At 42.2% G+C, this 10,328-nt stretch overlaps 1 non-coding gene across 1 annotated transcript; it reads left to right on the top strand.

Annotated features, from left to right (window-relative positions):
- Positions 1-519: 519 nt before the first annotated feature.
- On the top strand, positions 520-682 carry LOC118579055. Its single transcript, XR_004944422.1, has one exon. It is a non-coding gene; the product is annotated as a U1 spliceosomal RNA (small nuclear RNA).
- Positions 683-10,328: the final 9,646 nt, after the last annotated feature.

The raw sequence follows: 10,328 nt of genomic DNA, 5'->3' as shown, positions 1-10,328 counted from the left end.
TAAATAAATAAATAAATGAAATGTATACACACTTTTGTTTATGATTTCTTGGTTTTGAATCTTGAATAAGAAAGTCTAAACTTAGAATATTACAGAACTATTCTACATATGTTTCTGGTGTTAACTATTCTTATGAAGCCTGAATGGGAACTGCTTAATGATTTCTAAGTGCATCACTTGTTAGAACCTAATCAGAGATTTCGATTTGTTTTTAAGTATACAAGAAGCCCTTTGAAGAGCTTTCAACCAGAGGTGGAACTAGGGTGAACTGCATTTTAAGGAAGTTTATCTGGGTGTGATTATTCATACTTATAACTCCAGCACCTGAGAGGCTAAAGCAAGAGAATCATGAGTTTAAGAGCAGCCTGAGCTACAAGAAAGAGAAAGCAGAGCAGGGGTAGCTTTGCATCTGTTGCATGGATAACGAACAGATTAGTGATAGGTTACAGAGGGCAAAGGTGGAAATCAGAAGAAAGGGACACAATTAGAAAGATTAGACATGGACAAAAGTAGTGCTGCATACTTACCTGACAGAAGAGACATTGCAATCATGAAGGTGGTTTGCCCAGGGCAAGGCTCATCCACTGCACTCCAGACATTTGACCTCTGAGATTTTACCAAATGTGGGAAACCAGCCTTCATAATTTGTTGTAGTGAGGAACTGTGTTCTTGCTGTGCCCCCCAAATTTTTTTGTTTTGTTTTTCAAGACAGGGTTTATCTGTGTAGCTTTGCGCCTTTCCTGGAGCTCACTTGGTAGCCCAGGCTGGCCTCAAACTCACAGAGATCCACCTGGCTCTGCCTCCCGAGTGCTGGGATTAAAGGCGTGTGCCACCACTGCCCGGCCCCCAAATTTTTTTTTTAAGTAGATGGTGCTTGCCAAGGATGGTGACAGTGGACCTGAATGGAAATAAATGTGTGAGTGACTTTGATGACATTTGGGAGAGTAAAGAGAATTTGTTGTTTGGCTGGAAGTGTGAATGAAGAGGCAGAATTCAAGACTTGAGAAATTGACCTAGGTCATCCTGTTCAATCATAGGAAGACTTTGGATGGTCCTTGGAACCAGCCTTCTCTCACCAGGCATCCATTCAGTTCTTTGCATTTCTGGACATTTTGATTATGAAGAAATCCTATGTAACAGCTCTGCTATCAACCAAAGGCATAAACTGGGAAGCATAGTGCAAGAAGAGACAGTCCCTTAATCAGTCAGGAAACCCACCATCTCAGATTTAATAAAACCCATGTCTTATCAACAATATACAAAGAGATAAAGAGAATTTAGCCTTCAAATTCAATACCAACTTCTTCCTGTAGAAACATCTAACAGGTTCACATAACTGTAATACAACCCCTACATTCCTTTTGTCTCCTCTGTGCCCATATGCACAGCTGCAGAAGACCCCCAACTACCCAGGGAATGATTCCCTTGCTTCATTGTGTAATTGGTATTTGACCAAGTAAGACTAAATAGGAGCTTTAATAGTTGTAGTAAGTATGGCCAGGAGTGCTTGAGCTACTCCATAACTTACAACAGTAGTTATATTTGTGAAGAACCCAGAAGCTTCTTTTATAAGTTAACCTGTAGCCTGGAGGAAATTTGGATGGTTCTTGATTATTGAGTTCTGCATGTTGTGATTCATTCATGAACAACACTGTCCCAGATACTGTTTCTATTTTAAAGGATCTGTCATAGTCCACGCTTACATTACAGTCTGCTTATAGCAGAGATGACTAAGCATCCCTCCCACATCCTCTATCCACTCCTGCATAAATAGAATCCTTAGCTAGGCACACAGTTGCCTGGTACTGAGTATGTTCTGTCTCTGTCTCTGTCTCAGATATAGATAGATAGATAGATAGATAGATAGATAGATAGATAGATAGATATAATTTTTCTGCATGTGTGTGCACATGCAAGCGCATGCATGTGTTTAAGCCAAAGACCAACAATGAGTATTTTTTTCAACCACTCTCTACCTTATTTTTTGAGACACAGTCTCTCATTGAACCTGAAGCTAACCAATTCAGCTAGGTTGACCAGAAAGCCCCAGGATTTGTCCTGTCTCTGTTCTACAGCACTGGGATTACAGGTGTACAAACTACCATGCCTAGATTTTTATAGAGTGCTGTGGGTCTAAACTCAGCAGCAAGCATTTTACCAACTGAGCCATCTCCCCAGCCTATAGTCCTTCAGTGAGACACACCATGGTTTTAAATTTGGGGCAGACTATAAACAGAAGTGACATGTTCTGTCTCCAGCTAATATCTTTAAAAGGAAAGGTGTGTGACCTCCATTTCCCATTTATTCCCTCACTTGAAGACAGATGTGGCGACAGAACCTACTGACACATTACTCCTGGAAGTTGTGTGTTGACGATGACAGAATAAGATAGACAGAGGTCTAGATGACACATAGAGCAAACCATCACACTAGCTCTAGGCCATCTGCCTCCTCAAGGATTCAGTGTGAAAGAATTAAATTGTCTCATTGGGACCTTATTGTTATAGGAGGCCATTATTTAGGTGAACTGTGTTCCTTTATCTCTCTTTCCAAATAATAAAGATCTCTACTTCAAAACTATTTAAATGTCCACTATTTGTCATAACTTTGGTGTTAAAATGAACATTAGAAAAGGAGGGCGACATCCATAACCAACAGCCATTCCCAAACCAGCAATGGCACAAGGGAACAGTCATCTTAAAGGAGCCACATAGTCCTAAACAAAAATACTGTGACTTGTTCATGTTGCTCTCCACCTGTCACCCAACCTGGAGATAACACACAACCAAAAACTGATGCTCAGTTTAAAATAATAAATATGTATTTATTTTTATGTGTATGGATGTTTTGCCTGCCTGTATGACTATGCACGATGTGGGTGTAGTGCCCACAGAGGAAGGTGTCAGATCTTCTAGGACTGGAGTTCCAGATGGATGTAAGCCACCATATGGGTGCTGGGAATTGTACCCAGGTCCTTTGGAAGGTCAGTCCGTGCTCTTAATTGCTGAGCCATCTCTCCAGCCCTGATGCTGTTTCTTAAGAACTGGTCTTGGTTTTCCCATGAGGATTGAAATGTCCAGCCAAGCTGCAGATTATGTCAAATGTCATATTTTATTGTTTATCTTTTTAAAATCATGCATTGTTTAACAAATCTAAAGAAGTCATGGATCTTCCTCTTGCATTTTGTCTATGATTTAACTGGTCAATCCAAGAGCCCATACATAGACCTCACTGAGTGATATTCTCAGCATTGATGTCCCTCACAAGTATGGAAAATGGCCATAATTAGTAATGGACCCTACCAGTTTAGCAGAGCAAGTCATTTCACTCTAAGGCACATCTGTCTCAGAAGAATCTCAGGACACAAACATATAACTTTTACTCACTGATACAATTCAAAAAATGTTATCAATTATATATAATTTATATGTAATATATGTTTTTCGGAGTCTTTTTACCATTATGATAGAAAACAATGTGAATATTCCCCCTTATAAGTGGAGCAGTAAAGCGTCTCTGTCAATCTTTTCTAAAATATTTTCTATTAAGAGGGTTGAGACTGTAGCTCAGTGGTAGAGTAGTTACCTAACAAGCACAAGGCTCTGGTTTTAGTTCCCTGTACTGAAAACAAAAATACATTTTTTTTTCAAAAGAACATTGACTTTTTTTCTCTTCCTTCTTCCCCTGACTCTCACCCATTGTTCTATTAATTACTGTGCTGGCCACCAGGTATTGCTCAAAGGTCACTATTGGAACAGTGCTCTGAGATCTCAAAACAGGAGATGCTATGCCACATAGCATCCTTTTTCTTGCTGAATACTTGCAACATTTATTTGTGGAGTCCAGATCTTCTACCTAACCAAACCTAACCACACACCATTGATAACTGTAGCCATGGGTGGATCCCATGTTTACTGTCTACACTACCACCTGGCAGTGTAGAATGAGTAGATGAACATCAGCCAGAGATTGTCAAATGCCCTTAAGAATATTTCCCCAAGCCAGGGGTAGTGGTGCATGCCTTTAGTCCCAGCACTCAAGAGGCAGCAGTAGATAGATCTCTATGAGTTCAAGACCACCCTGGTCTACAAAAAATCCAGGCAAGCTAGAGCTGCCTAGAAAAGAAAAAGAGCATGTTCCCCTGAAGAGCACAGACATATTCTATCAATGAGTGAAGACTTTCCACAAGGGCCTGGGAGGCCCAATACTTACAATTAAGACTTTATAATAGAGAAGGTACTACATACACCATGAACAAGTGGAATTTAGTTCTAAAATGTAAAGAGGGTTCAACAGACAAACAAACAAAAACTAGTCAGTAGAATCCACATCAACATAATAAAGCGGTGAAATCACATGGTCATCTCAGTTGGTACAAGAAAATCTTGTAACAAAATGCAGTACTTTTTCTAGTTAAAAAACACTCTATAAACTGGGATTAGAAGGAAATACCTTACTAAAAATCTAAATGTGTGCCTTTTTTAAAAATCCACAGGAAACATCATACTCTATCCTGAAAGACTGAAGACTTTCTCCTTAGATCAAGAACAAGAAAAGACATCTATTTCATCACTTTTATTCAACAGACGTTCCAGCCAGAACTATTCTCACATCTCCTCAGCGAGCCCATCAATGGTCACTCTTATTGGACCCCAGACTCTCCCCAGAAAAGTAGAGGTTACTAGCTCACTTTCATTTTCTTACAGCTGTGTACACTCGGTCCTCTGCTTGCTGTTGAAGACACTTCAAGCAGTGCTAGTGAAGAGCACCACCAAAACAGGTACTTGGCAAAGAGAGCACCTATTTTGTAAACAGCTTTTGGAAGTATTTGCCCCCCAAAGCAAATGAAATCCCATACTACACTGTTTCCACTGCTTAAGGATTAAATGCCAATGGATTCAACCCTTTAGAAAACATACACCTTGCAAAAGCCTCAGAAGGGCTCAGAGTCTTTGACTTGTCAGCTCCACCCCTGAGAATTGGTCCCCCATAATGCCCTCTAAGGTGCTGGGTCATGCTGACACAGACAGTGTCAGAACAGAGAGAACTCTGGGGAGGAGCCAGGACCCAGCCCTCAACCCTGGACAAAGCTCTGAGGACTCACGGAGAGGAAAAGGGCACAAAGATCGGGTGACTTGAGGTGCTTCAGCAAAGGACATGTTGAAGCTGTGCTTTCCAGGCATGGGAGACTCCCGGTTCATCTGATCCAGATGGGCTCCAGACTAAGCTTAGGCTCCCCCACCTTCCATTAAAAGGGTCCTTAGGGAGAGGTAAACAAACTATAATACTATCAAATAAGCCATGTAACAGGGCTGGGGTAGGGTGGCCGTGGGCATGGTTGGCAGGCAGATGATATATCTATATTTGGTGGCCCTGGGTCTACAGCATGGCAATTCTCACACTAGAGCTTGACACCAAACTGTTAACTGCAAAACTAAGGAGCATCCTCATTTTAATGTCCATTTAGAAATAACTGAGACCCGGAAAGGCTAAATGACTTGTTCAAAGGCAAACAGCCAATGTAAATGTCTAGCTGGGACCGGCTAACACGCAGGTATTCATTCAGCAAACGTGGAGTACTGTCACTATGCAAGCACTGCACCTGCTCTTCTGTGGATGCCCTGTCCTCCAGAAGCTCACTGACCAGAGCTGGGCCCATCTGATGAATGTAGTGTGCAAAGAGATATCAGAGAGCCATCCTGCAGGAGGTGAAACCTGCAGAAAGAAAACCAGAAATCCTAAGCATGGACAGCACAGGCATGAAAGAACGTGATGAGAAGAGAGGTGGCTGTCAAGGAAGAAGGCTGAATCACGGTGTGGCCATCTAGTGGCCACGATAGGCATTGCATACAAGGCCCCTAAGCAGAAGTTGGAAGGGCAGTTGTTGACACTCAGTAAGCCTTGACTTACTGAGTGTAGGCTTTCTGAAGACAGGCTAACTCGGTTATTGATTGTCGCAGCCTCATAGGATGGGCATTATTTAGCTCTAATTTGTGTATTTGGGCACTGAGGTACCTTAGTCAATTACTTAACCCACATCACACTAATGTCAAATTGACGGATGAGATTTGCCCAGGGAAACTTGGCTCCAGACCCAAGCACAGAAGAGACATTGGGCTACACATGCCTTGATCACCCTCTAGGTAAAGGGCTGATCCTGGCTGAATCTGCAGTTTGGAATGTCTCTCTGCCTGCAGCATGGCAGAGGTCTGAGGGTGCGGAGGAGTGATGAGGAGAATGGGAAGGAAGCTGCTGCAAATATCCAGGAAATCATCTGCCGGCTCAGGGAAGCTGTGCAGTGGGAAGGAGAATGTCAGAGAGTGATGGAGCCGAGGCGGGACTGGAGTGGCCCCTGTCTCAGGTCTGGGTGAATGGATGCTACTTACTGAACTAGGGTCTCAACTGAGGAAGATCAAGAATTCCTCTGGGAACCTAAGGTGCCTGTGGCATCATTAGGTGAGGGGATATGGCTGAAGGTGCTCATTTGAAATTGACACTTCCTGTCAATGAATGGAATCGATAAGGCCCCCATGTCAATCATTCAACAAACTGTCTAACAGGACTGTGTTGGGCATTGAATGTTACAGACAGAAGTGTTCCCTGTCTCCTGGGGCTCTGAATTAGTCACCTTGACCAAACAACAGCACCCCTCATGTGTAGGGGTAACCCACAAACCAGGGTTGCTGCTGAGTAGTCAAGGCAAGTAATCAGGAACAGGCCCATAGAAGGAAATGGCTGCTATCCCTGAACACACAAGACTCTGAGACCATTGTATCTTATAGCAAGAAGGTGGGACTAGAAAATCCTTGGTGAGGGCAGACTCAAGCAATGCCATGGGTAGAAGAATGAGGGTGAGTGAGAGAGATGGAGGTCGAAACTGCAAGTGAGAGTCAGTATCCTCTTAGCTTCTTAAAGGGATTCCAGCCACTCTCCTAGACAGCCATCCCAGAGGCACCACAAGCTCTGCAATAGTAAATGCCTTTCTTCTTCAGCTGTCCACTTCACCTGCACACCTACAGGAAGCCTTTGGCTAGGTTATAGGTAACGATGAATTTAAAGTCGAAACACCAAGGTTCAACGTCCCTAGCCAGCTGTGGAACTTCAATAAGTACCTTTTCTCTGACCTGTATTATCTCCTCTAAACGTGAGCCATCCCAGGGAGACCCAGCTGACAGAAAGTGTCCTACACACACACACAGTAGCTCTCAAATGCTGTCCAAAAGTACCATCCCCGTTACTAAGCTTGGATTTGAGGACAGTCCCTTTTCAGCCTCTTGCTTCAGTTCACTAGCCTTAGGGACCCGAAATACCTCCACTAGCCTTCTCCACCCCTCTCCCTTCCTCTCCCTGCTGCTCTGTTACCCTTTTCCTGGTGCTAGCCCCAGCCTCACTATCCTTATCCTGTACCACCCAGCCTACTGATGGAATAAATAATCCAAAGGTCTGCTTATTTATTGACAGAGTCTACTACATACCTGTGTTCACCTCGGTGATATAGAACAATTTCACAGAACCAGCCTAGAATGCCCATGCCTCTGGAGGTGTGATTCCAGAAAGCATCAGGGCCCTGCATGCTACATGCCCACTAGCCATGGTTGGGGGTGGTGAGATCTTCCAGCTGCCTCTCATACACCTCCACATGTGACCCTGGATAAGTACTGCCGCTTCCATGATGTCATATTAATCATCTGGGCTGTGATTCTAAGACTCTAGCTAGGTCTTGTATCCAATCCAGTTCATTATATAACAATGGAAGTAATTATTAAATAATTAACATGCTGTGCACTATGTGCTGGGTGCTATTCTGGGTTTCATATGCAATGTTTCTTTTCCTTTATTGGGGGGTGGGTGGGCAAGATCCCACTATGTAGTCCTGTCTGGCATGTAACTTACTATATGGACCAGAAAGAGATCTCCCTGCCTCTGCCTCCTGAATGCTAGGATTAAAAATGTGTGTCACCAAAAGTTTGGGAGTAACCAACCACTTGATCTGATTGGATTTAAGACCCACTCCATAACGTGGACCCCATGCCTGACACTGCCTGAGTGGCCAAGAATCCGAGATAGGCCATGGACCTAGAGAAAAAGCAAACACTAGTAGTGCTGCAGGAACATAGCAATTTAATGACTCCTAATGGCATTCTGCTATACCCATAGATCAGGTGTTGCTTAGCGATCTTCAGAGAAGCTTCCTCCTGAAGTAGATGGGAACTAATACAGAGACCCACAACTGAACAGTGTATGAGAGTGAGATATCTTGGAACACTCAGTCCTAAATGGGATATCTTCATCAAACCCTCCTCCCGTGCCCCCCCCCCCCCCGAGCTCAGGGAACTGGGCAGAAGAGGAGACAGCAAAAGATTGTAAGAGCCAGAGGGGGTGGATAACACAAGGAAACAGAATGAATGATGAACATATGACCTCACAGAGACTGTGGTGGTATTCACAGGACCTACACAGATACAAGCCAGATGGGGTTCCAATATTGAGAGGGGAACTAGACATGAGGCCCGATCCCTAAACCAGGATCTGTCTCTAATAGAAAACCACTTAAAAAGGAAAAATCTGTTCTCTCCAAAGGAGTCTCCTTGGGTGTACAAACCACACATAAGAGAGGCCCCATGCCCAGTAGTAACTAGTCAATACAAAATTAACTCAGTGGTGGTGTGCAAATCTAATTAATCTCATCAATAAAAACCAGGAGTCAGATTGGCATAGAAACCAGAAATGTCAGAGAAGCAGGAAAGCAGCCACAGTCACTTCCTTCCTCTTCTGTTGCCCCAGACCAAAAAGGCCGGGATCCTGTCTCTGACCCACCTTTATCACTTCCTGTCCCCTCTCTGTATAGAGCTCCAGATCTCTATGGTTAACTAGTGGCTACCTCTGCCCTCTGACTCCAAGCAAGCTTTGTTAGAGCACAAACAAAATATCACACAAAATTTCCTCCTTTTTGTCTAAATAAAAAAGGGAAAGATTTTAACTAACATAGAAAAATTATATACAATAACTATAATAACTATATATAAATATATACAGGCAATAATTACATTAACAATGTCTATTCCGTTAGCATTTGACAAATTCAGAGAAAATACTCCATTATCTATCCTATCTTGGTGAGTCCAAAGTGACGTACTGTACCTAATTCACTTTCTATTCTAACTTGCATTACCAACCCAAACTGTCTCTCAACCTTATACACTTTACACCTCTTTTGTAAGTGTCTTTTCTGACAAGGAAAATAATAACTACCTAGTTTTCAACTCCATCAGAGACCTGTGGATATAGTATTATCTGAGTAAACAGGAAGTGCAGAGCAAACAACTTCCAAAACTAAGAAATGACAGAAACAACTGGCTGTCTGGACAGTCACCCAAGGTTGCGCTGCAACGTTGGGGCATCCATATTCTTCCTACGGGCATAGAATATCTGACAGACTTTTCTGTGAAGCAGGATTTTTGAAGGACTGTCCCACCTTGTCTTGGCAAAGTTTGACAGTCACTTTCCTTTGTGTCCTGCTTGTCCAATTTGGACAGAAACTGTCAGCAGTCTAGGCAAGGGCAGTTTCTTGCCCAGTGGCTAACATTTACCACAAAGAAAGTAAACTCCATATGGAGTTTCTTCAATGCCCATCATCTTCTCTGAAGTATGTTGGTGCTGCCAGGAGCAGACATGTCTCATTGTCATAAAAGAGGGAGAGAGAGAGAGAGAGAGAGAGAGGAGAGCCTTATGTTATTAAAACATCTTAAATGCCATATTCTGTAGGTCTCTGAAGTGTTTGAAGATGACCTGTCTATCTAAAATATATCTGTTTGACCTTGAAAACAAACCTACCATGACTACAAGTTTGATTGTAATAGGTGACTAACTACTAACCTGCATTTCTTTATTATCTAAAATAGTTTGTAATAATAACTTTCAAGGACCAGAAATTTAAATTACATTGTTAGATGAGCTGTAGCAGCACAATACTTTGAATAAGAGTAGAAATGTGTGTACATTAAGTTCTAACAAAAATAACCTTAAATTTTTATCAATATACAAAAATATTCTAAACAAGAGTAGAAACATATATACACAGTACAACAAAAATAACCTCAAATTTGTATCAATATACAAAAATCCAAATCAATGTAAAATATCTAAGACTAGTAGTTGCTTTTTTGGTTTAAAAGTAGATTCAATAATCTACCTTTTACCCTATTTCTATATCCCCCTTTTTCATTTTAGAATGTGATTCCTGAATCTAATCTCCTTTGTTCAGCCTTTTTCCTGACTATTAACAATAACAACTTGTAACCAACCCCCCTAAACAATAACAATTATCC

Source organism: Onychomys torridus, chromosome 2 (assembly GCF_903995425.1).
Source record: "Onychomys torridus chromosome 2, mOncTor1.1, whole genome shotgun sequence".
Classification (NCBI taxonomy): Eukaryota; Metazoa; Chordata; class Mammalia; order Rodentia; family Cricetidae; genus Onychomys; species Onychomys torridus.
Note: the sequence above shows the minus strand (reverse complement) of the source record. Positions and strands in the feature narration are given on the sequence as shown.